Genomic DNA, 25,609 nt, shown 5'->3' with positions numbered 1-25,609 from the left:
CTCCATTTCTTAAGTGCATGGAGTATTGCCAACCTTTCCTTCTCATAAATAGCTTTTCTTAAAAAATTTCCCTTGATTAGACGACTTTCAAAAGCAATGGGTCTTTCATGTTTCATTAGAACAACACCAATTCCATTTCCTGAAGCATCACATTCCACAATAAAGGTTTTTGTGAAGTTCGGTGTAGCTAAGACCGGTGCTTGGCACATTGCCTCTTTAAGATGTTCAAAGGCCTTTGTTGCTTCCAGAGTCCATGAAAATGCATCTTTCTTCAATAATGTTGTTAGAGGTGCTGCTATTCTCCCATAATTCTTTACAAACTTGCGATAATACCCTATCAACCCGAGAAATCCTCGCAGATGCTTTATGGATGTGGGGATTTTCCATTCCTTAATGGCTTTAATTTTCCTAGGGTCTACCTTAACTCCTTCATGAGATACAATATGACCCAAATATTCCACCTCCTGGACTCCAAAGAAACATTTGGATCTTTTTGCATATAATTGTTTCTCCTTCAATAGTTGTAGCACCCTGTCAACATGTTCAACATGGTCCTTCCAAGACTTTCTGTAGATTATTATATCATCAAAAAATACTAACACAAATTTTCTAAGGAATGGTTTGAAAATTCAATTCATCAAACCTTGAAATGTTGAAGGTGCATTGGTAAGGCCAAAAGGCATGACCAAAAATTCATAATGACCCTCATGAGTTCTAAATGTTGTTTTCGGAATGTCTTCAGTCTTCATTCTAATTTGATGATATTCTGAACAAAGATCCAACTTGGTGAAGTAAATTGATCCATGCAATTCATCTAGTAATTCATCAATGACAGGAATTTGGAACTTATCTTTAATAGTGAGCTTGTTGAGCTCCCTATAATCCGAACACATGCGCCATGATCCATCCTTCTTGTGCACCAATACTACTGGAGCAGAGAAAGAACTTTGACTCGGTTGAATTATACCAGCCTCTAGCATTTCTGCAACCATACGTTCAATTTCACTCTTTTGGACATAGGGATATCTTTACGGCCTGATGTTTGGAGGAACACTTCCTGGAATCAGATGAATAGCATGATCATGATCATGCATAGGTGGGAGACCTTTGGGAGTCTCAAATACCTTGGAATGTTTGTCCATGACTTTTTGGAGATCTGGAGAAATAGATGATTCTGATGTGGAAACATCTAGTGAGCATAATTGTGCAATTACACCTATTTGCTCCTTTTTTAGAAGCTTTGTCATACTATTAGAGCTAATTATCTTTCCTGGTTTCCCTGCAATACCCCTTAATTCAACTTCCTTTCCTTCCGTAGAAAATTTGATGAAACGTTCTTGAAAATTAAAAGCTATTGTACCCAGGGATTGTAGCCATTGGACTCCTAGTACAACATCAGCACCTCCCTTTGGAATGGAAAGCATTGGGCTAGTCAATACATATTCTCCCATGGATAGCTTGATGTTATGGCACTTTCCAGAGCAATTTATTGTTCCTCCATTTGCAATCATCGCTTGACACTCTGGTGCTGGATATAGGAAGCAATTCAATTCTTTTGCTACCTTACAATGAATAAAACTGTGGGTGCTTCCTGAATCAATCAACACTATTACCTTTTTCTTCTTGATTTGTCCTTGTATTTTGATGGTTTGAGGAGTGGTAATTCTTGCCAATGCATTACAAGATATGGTTGGATTTATTTGTTCTTCATCTAGGCTTTGTTCCTGGAGTATATCCTCTTCTTTTGACCTTTCTTGCTCCTTTTCTTCTTCCTCTTCACAATCTATGTAGAATAATTTCTTCTCAGCACACTTATGACCTTTAGTGTATTTGCTATCACAACTGTAACAAAGCCCTTTTGCTCTTTTTTCTTCCAATTGTTGTGGTGTCAACCTTATAGGTTGTGGAAGACTAGGGGCAACAACACTTCCGTCTTTATAGTTGTGAGTGGTATGCTTCCTGGTTGCCATAATTTTGCTTTCCATTTTTCTTGCTAATCTGAATGCCTTCTCTAATGAATCAGGTTCCCAAAGGCGAACATCATGTTGGATATTATCCTTTAAAGACCCTATGAACACATCAATCCTATGCTCCTCTGGAATATCTTTTACCCTTATGTTCAATTTTTGGAACTCCTCAATGTGCTCCATTATTGAACCCTTTTGTTTGAGACTTATCAATTGGCTAAAAAAAGTGTTGCTTTTTGTATCCTCATAATGTGCTATAAATTCTTCCGTAGAAATTGCCCAAGTGATAAATGGTTTACGAGAGCAAGGCCATTGATACCATACAAATTGATTTGGTTCCAAATATAAAGTTGCCATACGTACCTTTTGTGTGTTTTTCACATTATTAAGATCGAAGAATTGCTCCATCTGTAATATCCATGTGGCAGGATCCTTGCCATCAAACTTCCTCATATCGATTTTTGGAATATGGTGAGTCTTCGATCCAACATTAGTGTCTATGGAATCATGATTAACATTTCTTTTGTTCTCATCATGAGTTTCCTTTAGTACCCTTTCACCCTTAGGGACCATTTCTTGTAGCAACTTATTCATATTTCTCTTCAATTCGTCCATGTCTGTCTTCAAATCTATCTTCAAATCATCCATCCTAGCTTCCACGTCAATCATCTTAGCTTCTACGCCTTTCTTTAAACAGTCCATCTTAGCTTCTACACCTTTCTTTAAACCGTCCATCTGAGCTTCTACATATTTCTTTAAACCACCCATCTTAGATTCTGTTCCTTTTTGTGCAAGGGACAGTTGTTGCACTTGGTCTTGTAATTTTGATATATCATGTTGCATTTCTTCCTCTTCTTCATGAGTCATGCTAGAGCTTTCAGGTTCCTTACTAGGCATTTGCATTTTCTTTCCTCGGGGCATCAGTTACCGATAATAATGCTCTACTATGCCCTTCGAATTCCTTCAAAATAAATTTTCAAACCAAGCTTAAGCAAAAATTTAAGAAAATCTACACACCTTTTTTCACTTTTTAGGAGCTCGATATTGCCTCTGATGTATCTCTGTACTTTTCAATCATCTAGTTATGAATTTGTGACCTGTAGTAGCCCTCTCTGTCGTCTTTCCAATGGCACAAGTCTGACTCAAATTGGATTCTCCAAGGAAGAGTTGTGTGAAATTTCCCACAGTGACTTGCTTATAGACTAGTTCAGTAGAGCAAACTTGTACGACGTGCCACAAGTCACTGTTTCAGCCTTTGGATCTGAAACATGCATACATGAAACTAAAGTCCGTCCTCTTTCTGTACCTTCTTACTAAATTTCAATCTGATCCCCAGAGAGAATGTTATGACGATTTTCCCTAGGTCATATGTTTTGAATGTAATTCAGGAGTCTGCAAAAAGACAAACTTCCTTAGATCATATCTCCGCAAATATCGCGCGAAAAGCTCTGAAATTTGGACCAAAGGTTCAGCGCAATTTTTTCTCAAATGGGTTTTTTTTACGACTTCTGAAACTTCACAGAAAAAATGTTATAGCGAAAATTCCAGGATGACCTGTTTGGAGCAGCGAAACCCTAGAATCCAAAGCTCTGATACCAAATGTTATGAAACCAGCTCAAGAAAAGATACAAAAGATAGATCAACGCCTTAGAATTCACCCTCTTCTAGGGGGCAACCTCCTTTACATTACATAAATGAACAATTCCTGGATGATTCAAATGACAAAACCTCCTTTCTATATATAGGATTCTAAGGAGTCACAATATAATCCAACCGACCTAACAATAATAATATAAAGCGACAAAAATAACAATAGAGGGATTTTATGGGGCACAATAATAACAATATGGGGCAATAGGGGCACAACAATATTAATAAGGGGTATAACTACAATAGTAATGGGGTAATCACTAGTATTATAGGGACCCAACACATTATTGCATGACACTGCCAAGAGGTTGAGATGGTCTCAACATCTAGAAACAGTAGGTAGCCACCATTGCCTAATCAGGTTAATAGTTAGTCACAACCTTTCCCAACAAAAATCAATCTAGGATGGTCTCATATCAGCCCTTGAAAGAGGTGAAAACCTATCAGCACCTAACCCTGTTCCAAAAACAAAAAGGACTACCCTTTCAAGAAGCAAATCTCAGAAATGCAGATGATCTACAAGGTTGAATTCAGACTAGGGAACGTTTGAAAATCCTCAAGGCAACACTAGTCAACCCATAGAATTATCTAGCTAGGTAAATGTACAAGACTTGCAACTAGAGTCAGGAGGACAAGATAACCCTGAACCAGAACCTGAGGAAGGAGCAGGGCATGTTAACGATGAACAAAGAAACAAAGTGGGGCCTCCTCCAACACCAAATATGAGTTCTCAAGATGATCTTTTGCATGATTTCGAGGAAAGGATTTCCCAGGTCCTAGCCAACATGAATGTCTACATGCATCCTGAAGAACCGCTTGATCCTAGCTTACGAGAAACCCAATCTCTAGGGAATTTTGGCTATACCAAAAATTTTTCTTCCTCAAAAGATACAAACTACGAAGCAGAAACAGATACAAAGGCTATTCAGGAATTACAGAACCAATTTAGTGACACATTCCTATTGGAAAATAGTCATGAAGATCTAGACACAGAAAACATAGGCCAAGAAGAGGAAGTAGAGACAAAGGTTATTTAGGAGTCTAATAATCAATCTGGAGACATAGTCTTATTGGAACAAAGCCAGGGTGAAAAATCGGGCTCTTTAGAGACAAAAGCTATTAAAGAGACTATTAGTAGAACAATTACTCCTCAGAAAAGGCACAAAGCCAGAATGAAATTGAAAAAGCTAAGAAAAGAACACCAGAAGCTTCATAAGATGGTTAAGAGGCTCCAAAGAAAAATAAAAGAAATCACAATGGGAAATGTTCTGAACAATACCCCTGAGGTAGTAAATGTGGCTGTGCAAACATAATTACGTGAGGATAGGGCTACACGAACTCAAACTAAGCTCATACCTACTCAAACAATCATCACTCAAGAAGGGCCGCATGCAGATTTAGTTTACGTAGCTACTCAAATGGAGGTTTGGACCTCATACAATAAAGAAGTACAGACAGAGGATATCCCCTCTTATAGCATAGGCACTTGGACAGACGTACACTCCAAAGACATTATGATGCACCATGACCCCATTCTACTAAATATTCAGGAGGGATTGGCACAAGCCCGACATGCATTGGAATGATTTGAACAAGAGACCATTTCCCAGTAGAAATATCAAGAGCTACAGAAACAACTTCAAGAACTGACTGTAACAGAGAACAATACTTTTGACAGGTGTAGAAAGGGGGAAGAAAAAATGGAGAAGATTAGGTTCAAGCTAGACAGAGTCATAATTCAGACAAACACCATCTGCTCACTGTATTTAGATGTCCTAACATGCAGGTGTCCTGCCACCAATTATTCCTTGTTTCTATTAGAACGGTACCTGTTATTGAAAATCAAAGCCGTAAGAGCTGGTAAAACAATTGAATTAGGGACAATTGAATATTTTATAAATTGCTACAAGCAACATGGTGTAAAGGTACAAAGGCTTCTTTGTGAGTTTTATCTACACACTTTCATATTAGAAAACAAGGTGGAAAATAACCCTAACTCTTTTGTAGGAGATGTTCAATTCCAGGCTTCTATTTCGTTTGCAGTTGAGCAATTCAAATGGTTTAAAGCTTATAATGCATTTCAAAGACAGGAACATGGATTGGATCTTTGGGTGACAAGTGAACCTAAACACCCTTTACAAATGTTTGCCAACCATAAGAGTCTGATGAAATGAGAATGGGTGATTAAAACTTTAGGGCCCATATATAAGGAGATTGTGTAGAAAGGAATCTCATATTTCATCTCCATTCAAGAAAGATCTCTGACTACATCTAAGCTCAGATGGATAATCTCCACTAATAATGTGAATGATAGGGAACCATTTAATTACATAAATTTTAAAGTTGTTGTGGGCCGTATGGTCATATACAACAATCTTATTTTGAGAGAAGGACCTTATTGGTTAGGATGCTGGTTTCGTAGTCCCATTATTCGGTATCCCTCGGAAGGGTATCAGGCTAACTATGAATTGCTTGAAGGACATGAAGGGCCTGCCTTTGCGCTTTTAGCTCAACATCATGGTTTTAGACCAATTTTTGACGCTTTCTCTCTAGCCTACTCTTTAACTTCACTGCATAAGAACTATTTACTTTTCATGAGGACATGAAATAGGGTAAGTAGGAGAGTATGTTGAGTTATGCAATGGGTATGTATTTACTCTTAATTCTATCACCTTTTTCCTCTTTTCTTATCTCTTGCATATCTTGATACGCTAATATATTGATGGATTATGATAAGAAATGAATGAACTAATCTCAATTAATATTTAGCCACCATAACTAACTCTTATTCCTTTTTATGTAGAGAAACAACAAAAGGAACATTTTTTTTTCCCTAGAGACAGAACAACATAAACCAACAAAGTCAGATTGAGGTGTGTCGGTTGCCGTCAGGTCAAAGAATGAATCAGGAGGATCAACGCTAAATATGAAGGGTGTCAGAAGATAGCATTCAATTGTGAATCCCTCAGGATCTCCCTATCTTAAGGGATCACATTTATCTTTTACCTCTTTTTGATTATAAAAGTAAAAACTGTAGGAGGAAAGGGGATCGACTTTTTGTTCATTTCAAATTGTAATTTTTAAGTACAGACTCTTGATTTGGAGGAACATGACAATATTATAGTGGGAATTGAGTTCAATGGTTAATATATAATTTACGTTATTGTTCATTTGTGTTCTTTGAAGTAGCTCAACAATATTCGCTGGTGGCTAAGGGCCTGACATGTGGTGGATCAAACAGCTATCCTTTGCGTTATATCTTTCTAACTCACGCAAGTTTGATTGGTTTGATAATTTTTCCATTTTCTATGAGTTTATCTTGTTTTCTATTTACCGATTTCCCATATTGAGGTTAGTACATTTTCTTTACATGCTTCGCAACATTGTCATTTTATTCTATTTATGCTTATTATATATTAAATTAATTAGCAGTTAAGATAGTGAACCTTGTTGATTACAATAAGAGTGTGGTTAGTATCTAATGAGGTGAAAGATTTTGGTTACCGCTATTGAACTCTCGGTTGACTTCATCTCCATATAAATTGCTTAATTGGGATTGAATGTGATTTAGATAGAATCAGCTAGAAGAGATTGGTTACTACTATCGAACTCTCGGTTGACATCATTTCCATTTGAATTTCCGATTTGAGATTTCATTACAGTTTCAGTTGAAGATTAAGTCTTGATGTAATATTTCCATTAATAGTTGTAGTTTTTGAGTTGTATCAAAGTTTTATATTTCATTTTGAAGAAACATTACTCTCTGGATTCATAGCATGCACATATTGTGTACACTCTTGGAATAAAAGGACTTGCCCGGGTTGATGATTAATGTGAGGTAATTAGAAGTTCTAAAAGACACCTTTTAGCATTCAACAAAGTCCACATAGTAGACCTTACAAAACGTTTCTCCTAAAAATCCCATGAGAAATTAATTATTAAGAAAATAGAATAATTGGAGAGAAATATTATGCTAAATTAGTAATTATAGGATAACATAATGGGAGATAAAGATTATGTTGAAAGCATACTTAGAGAGAAATACTAAGTTGCGGAAACAAAAAATAAATAATATCAGGAGAGAAAAGTGTGCTTTAAAGGTAAAAGGAAATAATTTACTAATTAAAATAAAAATCCTAGGTAATTAAGGGTGGCAGACTCTAAAAGTAGGATGCTGCTAAAGAAATTTTTTTTGGGAAGAATTATAAAAGTACTGCTAAGGAATAAATAAAGGGATGTAATTCTTGAAGGAAATAAGTTTGATTTTTGGGGGAATTGTTGGTTAGGAGGAACGTGCCTTGTCCCATAGATTTCCCAACCAACTACTTTGGTTAGATAATTGTAAATTTGTGTTATTGAATTGTTGTGAAGGGTATGTGTTTTCTTTTGATAGTAAGTGTGCATTCATCCTTAGATATAAGTGTGCTTTCTGTTAAAATAAAAAATGAAATAAGAGAGAGATATGTGGTTTTATGTGTGACGGTGATGCAATACTAATTGACATTCTTGTATAATAAAGAGTTTAATGGATATATAGAAATCAATTTCATTGGAATGCTAGAGAAAGTTTGTAGTTTTTTTCTTGTGTGTCATCTCCATACTAAATATATTATATTAGAAGAAACATTATGCAAAAATAATATGCATACATAGATATATATAGTAGAAATGGAAAAGTTAGATTAATCTTCTACAGTTTAATCACAACATAATGTCACTTCTATGAAGGTTTATTTTTAGCATATGAAATGAATTCTATGAAATATTGACATGAACAAAAGAGGTTATGGATTGTAATGAAATGATATGCATAGAATTCTATAATATTGAAGAAAATTCATGAATAGAATAATATATTAGGGGAAGACTCGTGGATGGATATGAGTAAATTACTAAAGAAACCTTGTTCGCTTAACCAATTTTAAGTGTAGACAGACTAAACATTCTTTTGGTGATTATAAAGAAGACATAGAATGGATAGGGTATATGTGCTATCCTTACTTAGTAATTACATACCGATGTTGGAGGAACTATTTCCTCATATGAGTAAATCTGTTAAAAGAAGCATAGTATCACAGAAGCGAGGATAGAATAAATATACAAGAAATGAGTTGTGATAAAGATAATAATTATTTAAATTAAGAAACATGAATCCTTTACCATATAAATGTAGGTTGAATAGTGAATCTTACCTAATAATGATTAACCTAGTTAATTGAAGGGGTTCAAATATGAATTTAGTTAAACGAATAACAAAGAAAATATGAAGTAGGTTTTGTAGGGTGGTCATGGTCACCCCCTAACTTGAGTTAATAAATATAATTATATAAAGAGTGAATCCTTAGCTAGTTGGAGTTAACCATGACCAATGGAAATTAAAATTTGATAATTCACATTTTTAACTTTGTGCCTTAGAGAAAACAACTAAAGGAAACATTTGTAAGGGGATGTAATAGTATATTCACACTTCATATAGAATAAATAGGGAATGCATTTTAATCTATAGACTATGCAAAAAGGCGCATTAACATAAGTAATCAGAAAAGAGATGCATATGCTATAAAAATAAATATAGAATGAATTTCATCAATAGGTGTGTGGTCAATACCAAGTATATTGTAAATAGAATAAAGAAAACGTGCTTAAATATTAGGAACCTATATTACTATTGTAACCTCCTTATTGTTATTATTAGTGTATCACCCTTATTGTTATTGTTGTGCCCCATAGAATCTCACTATTCTTATTGTTGTGCCCTTACATTATTATTGTTATGTAGACTTTGATTATATTGTGACCCCTTAGAATAATATATATCCCAAGGAGGTATTGTCATTTGTATCATCTAATAATTATTCATTTATGTGATCTAAACAGGTTCCCCTCCTTCAAGAGGCTAATTTTCAAGTCGTTGATCTATCTTCTATTATATTTTGTGATCTAGTAGAATAACATTTGTTATCATAACTTTGTATTCTAGGGTTTTGCTGCATCAATCAAGTCATCTTAGCATTTCTTACCTACAAAAAAATTTATGAGGCTTTAGACATTGCAATTTCGACTGCTTGGAGACAAAGTCTTGGAGAACTTCATGTAAAAACTTCAAATATTGTTTTCTTATATTTTCTGAGATATGGTCCGAAGAAGTTAGTATTTTTGCATGCTCCAAAATTCAGTCTCAAACAGTTTCTCATCTATCAATTTCAAAGCCGAAGGTTGAAACGGTGACACATGGTATCTCGTACAATTTCGCTCTACTGAACCAGTCCATAATCAAGTCTTCGTGGGAGATTTAGCATAACTTTTTCTTAAAGATTCCAATCTTGATTTTTTTTGTGTCATTCAAATGAAGACTCAAAGGGCTACAAAAGGAGGAAATTTCAAAACTTAAGAGGCCAAAATTATAGAGATACAATAGTTTTAATATCACACTCCAAAAAGAAAGGAATAAAAGGTGTGTATTTTTTAAAATTTGAATAATTTTTGTTTGAAAAATCAGTCTTAAGTAATTCAAATGGTATAATAAATCATAGATATAATTATTTGGTTCTAATATGCCTCAAAGAAAAAATATGGACACTTCCAGTGTGAAACTAGAAAGTTCTAGTATAACATGTGAAGAATAGGAAGAAATGCAACATGAGATATCAAAATTATGAAACCAAGTACAACGAATTTCGCTCTAACAAAGAGTAACCAAGAATGGATTGGAAGAGATAACGAATGTTAATATGGATGGTTTCAAATAAAAAATAAATGTACATACAAAAATTTTAAATGAAGGTTTAAAAGTAGATATGGAAGGTTTGACAAATTTTCTATAAGAAATGATTTATAATGGTGAAGGGGTATTCCATGAAACTCATGATGAGAACAAAAGGAATGCTAATCATGATTTTGAGGACTCTAAATTTTGGTTGAATACCAACCACATCCAAATATAGATATGAGGAATTTTGATGGAAAGAATTTGGTAACACATATAGTACAGATGGAGCAATATTTTTATATACATGATGTGCAACACACACAAAAGGTACACATTACATCATTATATTTAGAACCCAATCAGTTTTTATGCTATTGATCGATTTTCTCTCGTAAACCAATTATCACTTGCTCAAGTTTTATGAAGTAAATGATAGCACATTGTGAGGATACAAAGAGAAAAACCTTATTTAGTTAATTGAAAAATCTCAAACAAAATGATTCAATGACGAAGCACATTGAGTAATTCCAAAAATTAAATATCAGGGTAACTGACATTCTAGAGGAAGATAAGATTGATGCCTTCATAGGGACATTAAAGGATAACATTCATCTTGAGGTTCACCTTCAGGAACCTAATTCATTGGAGATTGCATTCAGGAAGGTAAGAAAAGATGAAAGAAAAAATATGACAACAAGGAAGTATACCAGTGACAACTATAAAGATGGAAGTGTTGCTCCTCCTAGCCTCCCTTAACCTACAATGTTGACACCACAAAAACTGGAGGAAAAAAGAGAAGAAAAGTCTTTGTTACAGTTGTGATAGAAAATATACTAAATGTAATAAGTTTTTTGGGAAGAAATTATTCTAGATATATTGTGAAGAGGAGGAAGAAAACTAATAGGAAACATCGAAAGAAGAGGATATACACCAAGAACCAACCCCAGGGAAAGAAGAATTGAATTTTACCATATATTGTAATGAATGGGTAGGAATCACCACTTCTAAAACTCTCAAGGTAGAAGTATATATCAAGAAGAAAAAGGTAATAGCGTTGATTGATTCAGGTAGTACCCATATTTTAATTCATTATAAGATAGTGAGGGAATTGAATTTGTTTCCATATCCAACACCAGAGTGTCAAGTGATGGTTACAAGTGGAGGAACAATAAATTGATTTGGAAAGTGGCATGATAGAAAGCTAAACATAGGAGAATATTTATTTAATAATCCAATGCATTCCACTCCAATGGCTGGTGTTGATGTTGTACTAGGAGTCTAATTGTCACAATCTTTGGGGATGATAGCTTTTAATTTTCAATATTTTTTCTTGAAATTTTTATGGGAAGGAAAGGAAATTGGATTAAGGGGTATCATATGGAAACTAAGGAAGATAATGATTTCTAATGGAAAGGAAAATATTTTTAGGAAATGGAAATAAGGTGTAATTGCACAATTATGCTCACTAGAGGTTCAAACATCAAAATCAACCATTTCTCTAGATCTCCAAAAAACCTTGGACAATCATTATAAGGTATTTGAGACTACCAGAGGCACCCAACCTATTCGTGATTATGATAATGCTATTCAATTTATTCCAAGAAGTGTTTCTCCAAACATATGGCTTTATAGATATCTCTATGCCCAAAATAATGAAATTGAATGTATGATTGAATAAATGCCAAAGGAAGGTATAATTCAACCTAGCAAAAGTTATTTATCTACTCCAATAGTATTCATGTATAAGAAGGATGGATTATGGTGTATGTTTTCGGATTATAGGGAGAACGAAAATATGATTATTAAAGTTAAATTTCACATTCTTGTTGTTGATGAGTTTTTGGATGAATTAGATGAAAAAATTTACTTCACCAAAATGGATCTTCATTAGGGATATCAACAAATTAGAATGAAGATTGAATACATTCCAAAAACAACACTCAAAATTCATGAAGGCCATTATGAATTTTTGGTCATGCCTTTTTCCCTTACAAATGCACCTTCCACATTTCATGGATTGAATAATTCCATTTTCAAACCCTTGCTTAGAAAATTTGAGTTAGTATTTTTTTATGATATAGTAATATACAACAAGTCTTGGAAGCATGATGTTCAACATATTGACAAGGTGCTCAAGCTATTGGATGAAAAATAATTATATGCAAAAACCTCCAAATGTTTCTTTGGAGTACAGAAGGTTGGATATTTGGGTCATATTATATCTCATGAGGGTGTTAAATTAGGCCCTAACAAAATTAAGTACATGAAGGAATGGAAAATTCCCACAACCATAAAGCATATTCCATTATTTCTCGGGTTGACAGGGTATTATCACAAGATTTCTAAGAATTATGGGAGAATAGTAGTGCCTCTAATAACACTACTGAAGAAAGATGCATTGTATTAGACTTCAAAAGAAACTAAATCCTTTGAACATCTTAAAGAGGAAATGTGCTAAGTGACGATCTTAACTACACCAAACTTCACAAAAAACTTTATTGTGGAATTTGATACCTCAGGAAATGGAATTGGTGCTCTTTTGATGTAAGAAGTAAGACCCATTTCTTTTGAAAGTTGTCCAATTAGGGGAAATTATTCACAAAAACCTATTTATGACAAGGAAATGTTGGCAACACTACATGCACTAAAGCAATGGAAACCTTATAACCTAATGGGAAGACACTTCAAGGAAAAAGAAGGTCATGATAATCTTAAATAATTTTTGGAACAAATATTATCTTCAGAAGAGAAGGAAAAATGGGTGTGAAATATGTTGGATTATGACTTTGAAATCATATAGACAAAAAGGGAGGAAAATTATTATTGCATATGCACTCTCAAGAAAGGATGAGGATGTAGAATGATTTCTCGGTGACCTTTATATTATCCAACCTATTGACTGAAGGAAGGGATGAAGGGGGGAATGATTAAGAGGTGTGGACACTTATTCAAACATTACAACAAGATCCCAGTACATATGATACATTTATATGGGAAAATGAATCATTATGGTGCACATATCATTTATATACATTTAACAATTTCCAACTCAAAAAAATATTATTTTGGAATCACATGCCTCCACCTTAAGAGGGCATTCAGAATTTTTAAAAACTTACCACAGGGCCAAGAAGGAAGTTTTTTGGGATGACCTAAACTCTCATATTCATAAGTTTGTAGCATAATGTTTAGTTTTCCAAAAATTTGAGTCAATTAAGACCTCCAGTCTATTACAAACTTTAGATATTCCAAGTCAGTGTTGGGAGGAGGTCTCAATGGATTCTATCATAGGTTTACTCATGTCTGAAGGAAAGAGTGTCATCATGGTGGTAGTTGATAAACTTACAAGTATGTACACTTTTGTGCATTATCTCATACTTTTAAATTTAGTACAGTTGCTACTGCATTTATGGAAATAATTAAGAAGCTACATGGGAACCTAATGATTATTATAAGTGAAAAAGATCCTAGTTTCAATGGAAATTTTTGGACATAGTTACTTTCCTGTCTTGGTACTCAATTAACTAATAGTTCATCTTATTATCCTCAATTTGATAGGAAAACTGAGATAGTCAACAAATGTTTGGAAGAATATTTGCTTTGGTTTGTGTATGGTAAAGAAACATAGTGGGTCAAGTGGTTAACCCTAACTGAACGGTGGTATAACACTTCCTTCCATGTTGCAAAAAAAATGACCCGATCTATAGTGTAGCCAACCGTGTCCTCCCTTTATCAAGGGGCTCCTAGACCATACTCAGACTCCATTTTAGGCCCTCACCCATCGATTCCTCTTGCTCTTGCTAGATACTTATCTAACTCCCTTATCTCTTCATGTCATTCTTGCCATCATAGATATTCACGTTGAACCTCCCAAGCCATCAATCAACTAGACCATTGTTCCAAATGGGTTGGTGCTTTGTACCTGGTATGAATGTGCTCCACCAAGGGAACCTAACCTATTATGCTCATAAGTGACTTGAGATAACTAAATTAGGTATTGATAGTTTATCACTTATCGATTGATGCAGTTCTTTATCAATTTATGGATAGCAACCACTTTCCATCACATCATATTTAAGAAAAAATTGAAGGTTCATGCAGTGGAAGATCAAATCAAGCATCAACAAAAAGTTCTCCAACTCTTAAAGGATAACGTCAATTTGGCATAGGATCAAATGAAACAACACACATATTAGCATCGTAGTGCAAGAAATTTTGATGTAAGCGACTGGGTGTTTTTACAATTACAACAATACAAACAAATGTTTGTCAAGCTAGCTAAGAAGGATAATAAGTTATCACCCAAGTATTGTGGTCCTGAAAAGGTATTGCGAAAGATTAGTCCTATGGAATACAAATTAGATAGGCCTGCATCATCCTGAGTACACCGATTTTTCCATGTTTCATGCTTAAATAAGGTTATCACTGACAAGATTCCAATTCAAACAATATTTCTAGAACTTGATGAGGAAGGAAAAATCATCTTCGATTGTGAAGTAGTCATGGAAAAAAGAACCTGACAACTAAGATATCGATCAATTTCATAGTATCTCATTAAGTGGAAGAATTTACACAATTAATATTCCACATGGGAGGATGATAATTTTAGACAGAAGCATCCAAAACTACTCCACAGTTTAGGAAAATACTTTTTTTGAAGGAGAGGGTTATGTTAGATCCCTATAATATTAGTGTATTCTCATTATTTTTATTACTAGTGTAGCCCCCTTATTTTTATTGTTGTACGTAGCCCTCATATTTTTATTATTTTCCCCCATAGAAGCCCACTATTGTTATTGTTGTTCCGTTACATTATCATTATGTAGGTTCTGATTATATTGTGACCCCTTAGACTCATATATATATCAAGGAGGTCATGTCATTTTTATCATCGAAGAATTGTTCATTTATGTGATGTAGAGGGGGTTTCCCCCTTGAAGAGGATAATTTTCAAGTCGTTGATCTATATTTTCTTCTATTTTTTGATCTAGTTGGATGAAATTAACATACATTGTACATGACCATAAATTTTATCAAAATATACATAATTATTTACATGGTTCAAATACAAGTGCAAATGGTCATTTCATACTAGACATTCTCTTTTATTTACATCATGTAGTTCAAAGTCTTGGTACATCAGTGATAGTCAAATAATAGCCTTGGGGTGAAGAGAAATTACCTAGTCAAATGACTAAGAAAGAACTCCTTGAAACCATATGTAATTTTCCAATAGGCTCAAAAATAAATTTAAAGCCTTAGAACAGTGGGTTTCGAGTGCAAAAGTAGCCCACCATCACATTTCTGCAAAAAGGAACCATTCATCAGATAGATATTATTATGGGAGATAAGTAACATAGAATGATAAGTTAGCGAAATACGAAGAGGAGAATCATAGTACCACTGCAAGGTTAGCCATGTGAATGGAAGAAATGTGAAATAAAGGAAGCATAAGTAATTAAAAATAGCTAGTGCAGTTGTGAATCAAATTCCATGAATGAAGATTAGGGTTTAGAAGCCTTATTCAACCTCCATCGTGGAAAGGCCTGCGTTGATGAATTAACAAAAGTAAATAAACCAAGAGAAAATGACTTACATAGTCATATAGCCTTGTTTTAACATTAGTGTTATATTTCTCATTGGATCTTAGCGCTGGAAAATGATTGATAGGTGATCTCAGTGAAGTGGCTGAAGTGGAAGGTGGCATGTGGATTCCGTCACATGGAGGGGCCCTTAAACCATCAATTTCAAAAATCAAGTGAGTGCCTTGTGATGGCTAATGAATAACAAAAAAAATATAGTGTGAAACCCTAGTTAGAGGAACATAAAGCTGTGCATGCATATTTATAAACATGACATATAAAAGAGACATGAATTATGTTGAAATATATGTGGAATATAAGAAGCGCATAAAACATATGCCTAGTTGATGACTCAAACAAATGGTGAGTGCAAAATGTTTTGTTGAGATAGAAATGTTAATAGAAAAGGAAACTTTAAAAGTAATAAGGACATTATTTATGAATGAGCCTCTATTAATCATGCTGGTATGTAAGTGTAGAGACAAGTTAAATTAATATGACTATAGGTCCTGAGTAGAAAAACTATGATAAAATATTAAGGGTGATTTAAATACATATGAATGCAATAAGGAACATGATTAATGCACCAAAATTATAAATTTGTATTTGTCGATGAGTAAAAAAAGTATTTTTGACACTATAATTATGGTAGTAAAGAAAAACAAGTTGCAAATTGAGGTACATTACATGTGGTATTAGACTTGTAGGTTCCAAGTTGAGGCCTTTGGGCCAAACCACAACATTAATTTTTTATAGTGATTTTTGTATCTAACAAAACTAATTAGATTGTTACTGTGATAGTACTGTAAAGTGACAAGAAAAGAATACGACAATGCTAAAAGCTTCTGCCAAATTTCTTGGTAAAGGAGAGGAGATTAGGGTTTAGTTGGGAGATGAATCTTCACCGCCAACAGACCAAATATTGGAAATGGTAAATGTTGAGAGACAAGAGTTTCTCAATATTAGGGCCAACAAGGAGTGATTTGTGAAGGTAAGTGTAGAGCAGGAGAAGCTCATTAAAGATTTGACTGAAATGTTGACTCGCATACCTCTAGATACATAGGTAGAGAAATGTAGAGATGAGCGTTTAAAAAAAATCAAATGGTAATATTGAAAAAGATAAGGTCGACCCTTAACATAAGAAAACAATGAAAAACTTTAATGTTGATAAAAAACTTCCAAATTTCTTACTAAATAGCGAAAATATGCACTTACATAGGAATACATGGATAGATGCATGTGCTAAGTATTTAGTCATGTTGTAAAGAAAATTTAATTCATAAATAGTAGAGAATTGGTTAATTGCATGAAATCACTAAACATCGGTGGAATTAGGCAATTGATAATTGATGCCAGCATTGATTATAGAATAACATCATTAATAAAATTAAATACATCACATGTTGATTAATACATTGTATTTGTGTGTGAAGATACACTAGGTATATAGGTAGAACTAGTGCACGTCACCTACATATGATTACCTGTAAGACCGACTTGAATAGAAACAAAAATGATGTAGCAAGACTCAGAACTAGATGAAACGTTGTTAAGAATTTAAATGGAAAGATAATTATGAACATAGGTGAAGTTACATGAAACCTTTTACATGATTATATGCTTTAATTTGGTTATGGAATTTAGAACTATATAGAGGGTATAGAAAGCCTAACTATTGGTGTGGAACACAAATTACAATACCTAAGTACATGGGGAAATCAAGGTGCCCTAAGAAGTAGTCACATAAATAGGACACACAAACACACACACAAACATATAGTAAATTGACTCTACTCATATTTATTATTATAACAAGAAAATGATAGAATGAAAAATATTGGAGTAATGGAAGAATGCATAACTGATAAATAGTTGTTAACACTAAATAATGTTGAGAGAATGTTTGAGTATATATTTCAAGAAATTTTAAGTGTGATGGCACGATCAGATAAACCTTTTTTTGAATGATTATATAACTACATAAATGTATATAGCATATGAATAAAAGTACACAATATGTATACCAAAAGAAAATAATTCATACATATGAAGATTGACTCATTATAATAGTTGAAATATGAGTTCAAAATTGAGAATCCAGAAATAATTAAATACAAATATTTTTACATCTCCAATCAGAGCAATTAAATGGAATATTATGAGGTAGCAATAATATATATTCCAATCGAAATAAAATATCGATGGTGTAGTAACAACCAAGTATATACTAAGCCTAAAATAAATATATGTAAAAAATTATTAAAATTTGTTGGAAACGACAAAATTCTCTATTTCCATTGAAGTACCGGGAACAAGAACTTGTGACAAGTTAAGCTTGTATCTGAACAAGGGACTCTCATGCAAGGTGTATATATATATATATATATATATATATATATATATATATATATATATATAGATATATATATATATATTACTGAGAGGGAGGGTAAATTAGTAATTGTGAGGTTCTTAAAGCTTAAAGAATAACTATTGAATTATTTTCACTAAGAAAAATTACTTGTGAGCACATTCCTAATACCATATAATATTAAAGCAATATCAACCGTTCACATGTACAAACAATCCATCAAATGGGAAACACACACATATTGACACAAATAGCTTCTGTATGGAAAAACAAAGGGAGAAAAATACCAATCTGTTTGTTGTTATGATGTAAATTAGGCACCTACTTAATAACATCAATTGTTTTTGTGAGAACCCTCTCACATGAGGCCCCAACCTCTTATGAATGCATACCACTACCTACTCTAGCCACTGTTATTCTTTTCATATAATTTTCAAACTGAAAAAAGAGGCTAATACATATAAATAAAAATATATGCCTTATCTACTACAATGCCAACTCCTTTCCTTCAACTCTATAGTTCCTATTTGAGTTGTGCTCTGTAATTCTCAACCAATTATTGTCTTAGCCCTCTGCTACAGTTTATCTCAATTAACTCTTAGCCTAGTCAAACTTTCAAATACTCACTCACTGTAATTCTATTTTCTTGATTTTTCTCAACTCCACTCCACCGTTTTGTTTCTCTCTTTCACTAGAAACGATATTGTCTCTGTAGTCCTTCAACAATCTCTATGATATTTGTACTTGGTAGTGTGCTACAACATGGAATTATTTGTTTTTGTTCCACTGAAATTGTCGAGACACTTCAAGTATGTTAAATATAAGAATGGGCTATATGTGGATTCTCCATACTAAGAATTGAATCTGAATCTTCCCAACAAACTCAACAAGAACCTTCATTAAGTCTAGAATGCACACTTCAGCAAGTCTGGCCATTCCTTCTAAACTGTATCTCATAGGCCTAAGTGCATTATAGTCATGGCTCTCTTTCCTGCAGTAGTTGCACCACTATGTTAGAGCACATAGATTTACTGATATGGTGTCCCATAAACTTTCTCTTCATTTATCTCCCCATGACATATATGTAATTCTTAGAGGAGGCTTGCCTCAATTCAGGACATAGTTTATAGTGGCCAATAGTCAAATAGAACCAACCTATATGTGGACATTTTCTATCATATACCAAGTCATACATCCTCTGTAAACTACGCATTGGAGTTGCTGACTCCTTCATGGATGTGATGTGGAGAGTTGTGGACTGATACATCCATGGTAAACTTTTCGCTGCAGCTATTGACTCATTCATAGTTATGACATGGAGAGATGTGGACTCATACATCTTTGAAAGATACATCACTACATAGTTAGATCTTGGAAGCCCTAGTATTCACACCTTTTCTTAAATACAATTCTGTAAGAGCTACGGGCTACTCGGCTTCTAGGTAATGGGCCATTAGGGTGCACCACCCTCAATGCCATTGCTTTAATTTTTCCCATGCTCCTTTAAAATTCTTACCCATAGTGGAATTTCCCTACTAGTAGCTTGAAGGCACTTGGTCGCAAAAGAAATGAAACCATCGTAAAACCACAACATCTAAGCATTTTCTATTATGGGTATTTTCAATCGACATACTATTAAATGTTGTCCCCTACTGGCTCAACTCCTTACCATTCTTCGCAACCTCTTAGATGAACCTTCTTGGTTTCAAGATTCCATCTATCCCAACTCTTTGAAATCCCATAACAAATTTTTAAATAATCCATTGTTGTTTTGGGCCTTTTGAGGTTCCATTCCTTCCAAGGATTTGAGGTTCCGGGCTTCCCACTACCCTGACTTTCTACAATCCCATAACAATTTTAAATAAACCTCTGGGTTGAGGGCCTTGCCGGGCTCTGAGTTTCTAGGCTCTTCTACTAAGGGCTTTAAAGTCCTTACTTTGGCTGATCATATATTTTGATCAAGAGACCCATTTGTAGTATTCCACATGATACTGTTGGAAATATATTTCTAGGCACTTTGCAACTATGCCACTTTTAAGAGGAACTGAGCTGATCTCTTGGTTATATTCATATTTTATATATAGATTGATATCTATAGTGCCCTTATGTCAACCACATACACTACCACAATTATATATATTGATATCTATAGTGCCCTTATTAAATGTATGTTACTGGAGGTATCCATCTAATCATTCATACCAATATTTGGGGGCATGCTTGAGTCCATATAAGGGCTTCTTCAGTTTTCACACAAAACCTTCATTTTCGATGAGCATGAACTCCTCTGGTTTCTCAATATAAACTTCTTCTTCCAGATATCCATTGAGAAATGTTGACTTCACATCCATATGAAACACCTTGATGTTGTTATGAATAGCAAAATAAATAAACATTCTCACGGCTTCCATCTTGCCACATGGGTAAAGGTTTCTTCAAAATCTACTCCCTCCATTTGGGCATATCCTTTGCAGACTAAGAGAGCCTTGTTTTTAACCATTTGGCCTTGATCATTTATCTTGTTTATAAAGATCCATTTGGTGCCTATGACATTTTTCTCTTTGGGTCTTGGAACAAGCTCCCACGTGTCAATTGTTTCAATTTGATCTAGCTCTTCATTCATTGCCTTTATCCAAGCTCTATCCTCACTTTCTCGACTACAAATATTGGGTTTACTCTGAGATAGTAGAGCCATATTCGCATAAATTGGGGTACCAAGGAACCTTTTATCACAAAAATAGGACCCTGATAGGCTGCTGATTAGACTACCTTAGTGTAACTATTTCAAACCAAACTTTTAGCTGAGGCTTAGCCTCCTCAGCTTGAGAGGGCTCTCTCAAGGGATAATGATATAAGTTATAGATAGATGGCTAACTCTATGGTTTGTAGTTTTTTATGTTTATAGGTTGAAAGATGAAGGCTTGCTACCATTGGGCTATGAGGTCAACAAGTTAATAGATTCAGTGGCAAAGTTTCTACACATGAAAGCTGAGGCAAATGGGGTTTTATTCACTCAAGAAAATAGGTCAATGCAGTAATTTCATTACTAAATGAAGTCAGAGCATAGGGTTATGAATTTTGAGTGATAGTAATGAAACTTACTATTAGTAGTTCAAAGATAGTTTATGGACAAATTGCAGAAAGACACAATCATCTCATTTCTAAAGAAAGTAAGAGCACATGGTTCTAAATTCTGAGTAATAGAAATGAGATCTATTGCTAAAAACAATAATTCCATTACTAAAGGAAGTCAGAGCACATGGTTGTGAATAATGAATAGCAATGAAATTTTCTGCTAGTGTTTCAATGGTAGCTTACTCACAAGATAGAGGAAAAACACATCCATCCCATTACTAAAGGAATTCAGAACATAAGATTATGAATTTTGAGTAATAGCAATAAGATCTACTGAAAATTATTCAAAGTAACATATAAATTAAGAAAACATTAACCCCATGAGAACTCACATCTGTTCAGGAAAACCTCTCCGCATTACTGATTATAGTTCATAGCATAAGCAGCAGCTGGGCCAAAATGTCTTCAACCCTTTACTAATTCGACTTCTTGCTTCGTATATAGCTTTACAACCTTGGATTCTATGATCCACCATCAGAGAAATTCAAATTCCCATCCTAGACACCTATTTTAACCATAAAACAGGATTATTAATTACAAAATGACAGTTTGACTATCTTTGAAGAGTCATAATTCAAGTAGGACTAAAACTCCTAAATATAATTCTAACAACCTTATCTAGTGTTCAATTAATCCTTTGCCACTTGCAACCTCATGAGGTCAAATTTGGTGATGTCTCTAGCCTTGTTATGAACCCTACTGTTCCATGACCTAACTGCCCTAAAAACTAGGAAATCTATTTTCTACAATTATGACTTTAGCTTTATTGATGATCTTAAAACCATTTTGCTGGAAATTTTGAATTTTTAAGACAAGTGACATGTGTTATCACTTCCATATAAATGTTCTCTTCCACTGCTTTGTTCATCTCTGTTGTAGTCGACGTTCAGACTTTGTTAGTTGAATCTCAAAATCTTCAATTTGCCTCTTCAGCCTCGAAAAATAGGTGTTGAGACAAAGATTTTATCTCCTTATCCAAAATGTATTTTGAGAAATTTAAGGAGGCTTTTGGAAGCCATGTTGTCTTGCAAAAAAATTCTCTTGGTTTTTTGCAAAACCTCTCCTACTGCCTAGAAATTGTCTTTGAACATCACGTATAAAACTGGAAGATTCTGATTTCTAAAACTATGGCTTCAAGGAAATCCTTGTATCTCCTAGCTGGTAACACTTATGAAAAAAGTGAAATGTGTTATTGTAGTTGGAGATTTTATAAATAGAAACCTCCGTCATAATTCCAAAATACTTTTGCATGTGGCTATAAACTGATCTTGAAAAAGGCTGCTAAAACCAGAAAACAAAGTTCCTCTCAGTAGTTTCATAGCGCAAGTTAAACAATCAATTTCTCCAACCTCATACTGAATTTGAAGAAACTGAAAGATTTTTTTGTAATTAAGTACGTTAGAAATAAAAACCTCTTTCTCTTTTCAGAAATGAGTTTTCAATTGCTCAGGAATCCCCTTGGAAGTTGACTGTTAAAACCAAGGAGACAGAGTTCCTCATTTTTAAGGTTTCATCCTTATGCTTATCTTTGAATCCTTATGCTAACAAAATTGACCCTTTAAGGCATGTAGCATGTGTTCTATCATCCCTAGAACCTTTCTCTTCCACCTGTACAAAAAAAAAGAAGCCCCTGAAGGAGCATAAAGACGATTGATTTGGCTATGCTACAAAACTGTCTATTGTTTTCGTAGCACATAATTTTTCCTTTTTACATATCTTTAAACCCTTTAGTTTTTCTTGCCTTGAATCTTAAATTTTCATTGTTGATCTCTTGACACCCTCTAGCAGCATCATCCTCCAAGAAACCAACTGTTTCTTCCCTTTGAAATTTTAGCAAAATACCAAAAATGCACCTACAACAGTTTTGTAGCGCATCTAGTGTAAATTCAGGGTTTTGCGCTATGAAAACGACTAGACAGTTTTGTAGCGCATTTAAAAAAAATGGCTAAACACATGACTTTCAAAACATGATATGGGACCCATAAAGTGTAAAACAAGGTTGTTGAACTTTATTCGATGATGGAAATGATAGTTTAAAGACTTCTAACCCTATGAGCTAACCCTTTAAGCATGAAATGACCTAGAGACCCTTGAACACCATGACTTAGAAGAAGGGTTTGGAAATGAGACTTACACTATTGTGACTCTAATCCTATCATGTATCCCTTTAAGAATGTGATGACTCAAAACTTATTATAAAACCATGACTAGAAACAAGGCAGACTTTCCAAAGTTTAATTTTTTTTAGGGTGACAACAGTGGCTACACTAGGGATAGTATGTCCTCTGTGGTATGCTAAGAACTAGTAGCTCTAGTGCTGCAATCCATTCCTTTAAAAATAAAAACTCTAAAATTCTACCCAATCCACTTCAAATTGTACCTAATAAAAATTTCTTAGTCAACCTTGAGCTTATTTGCATTTTCCTACCTACCTAGCCTATCAATTGTAAACTTCTTTCAGCTCAATCAATGTGAAATTTCCAATGTAACCAATAATTTGTTTCATCTAATATTTGATTTTTTTGACTGCATTGGAGTTCAAAGTAGCTATGATATTGTGATTACCATTGCCACTAAAATTGCCTCTGATCTTCATAGAAAAACTAAAACACTAGAGAGTAAAACTCTTCCATGTATTTAGCTATAGGATCCCAAACGACATGATCAGCTTGATGATCCTCATAACATCTTGTTACTTCTAACAACTGATCTTTTGTCACACAACATTTATTTGATAATTTATCCAACTGCTTTTCTTCCTGATTCCCATAGACAATGTAATTTTCCTCACTATTATGATCATTCTTTGAAGTAATTTGCTACAAGGAATTACAAAAATGATCAACCTTTTCCTCTACCTCAGGATTATAAAAAATTTCTTCCAATATTTCTTCTTGGTGTTTGCAATTATTTTCATATTCATTATGATCCGAAGATTGACAAGTTTGTTGCATCTGTACATCAATCTCGGAGGATGTAATATGATTTTCATAAGTATATTCTTGTTGTTTTCTATGTTGCGTGTCATGGGATGTTATCCTTTCTTCTAGTTGTTGAAATGTATTGTTATGAAGAGCCTCTAAAATTTCTTCATCCATAAATTCATCATCATCATAACAATCCTCCAAATACTGAATAAGACTCACAGAATGTTTACAACAATCTTTGACCAACAATAAGGAAGGATGACATTCTTTATACATCTCATAGAATTCATCATGGAAATTAGCAAGAGAATACAATAAGCCATCTGCTAAACCTTTATACCAAGACCATGCTTTTCCTTCTAGAGTGGTCATAAACATCTTCATAAGATAGTCTTCAGGGAACTGAACCTTAAGACTATGTACATGTAGATGAAACCTAACCAAATGAAGAGTAACATTGTATTTCTTTTCATTTTTGAATACTGGAAGATATCTAACCAATCAAACTTTGGCATAGGATTTTGAAAACCATGGATATGAGACCAATTCATACGAGCATACCTGTCATTTTTTCTTCTAATGGAACTCGTCCTGAAACATGCAATGGAACTCATCTTGAAACTCCATCTAGGCAACTGATCTTCTTACCAGTGAAGTCACCTTCCAATTTCTTATTTGAGGTGTGGAGTCGCCAAGGTAGTTTTGCAGCCTTGAATAGATTCTGAAGCTCTTGCTACCTTTAAGAGTTTAGCTTCATGATTTTTCAGGATATGTATATCTTCAGAATCTCGATAGACGCACCAAAATGTTATCACCAAAATAGGACCCTGATAGGCTACTGATCAGACTACCTCAGTGTAACTATTCCAAACCAATCTTTTAGTTGAGGCTTAGCCTCCTCAGCCTAAGAGGGGTCTCTCAAGGGTTAATGATATAAGTTATAGATAGATGGATAACTCTGTGGTTTGTGGTTTTGTATGTTTATAGGTTGAAAGATGAAGGCTTGCTACCATTGGGCTATGTAGTCAACAAGTTAATAGATTCAGTGGCAAAGTTTCTAGACAAAGATAATTCACTAAAGAAAATAGGCAAACACAGTAATTTCATTACTAAAGGAAGTCAGAGCATAGGGTTATGAATTCTGAGTAATAGTAATGAAACTTACTGTTAGTAGTTCAAAGATAGTTTACTCGCAAAATGCAGAAAGACACAGTCATCTCATTTCTAAAGGAAGTCAGAGAACATGGTTGTGAATTCTCAATAATAGC

Source organism: Pinus tabuliformis, chromosome 9 (genome assembly GCF_031772625.1).
Source record: "Pinus tabuliformis cultivar Carrire ecotype Pingquan chromosome 9, CPIR1, whole genome shotgun sequence".
Classification (NCBI taxonomy): domain Eukaryota; kingdom Viridiplantae; phylum Streptophyta; class Pinopsida; order Pinales; family Pinaceae; genus Pinus; species Pinus tabuliformis.
This window is presented reverse-complemented; position numbering follows the sequence as displayed.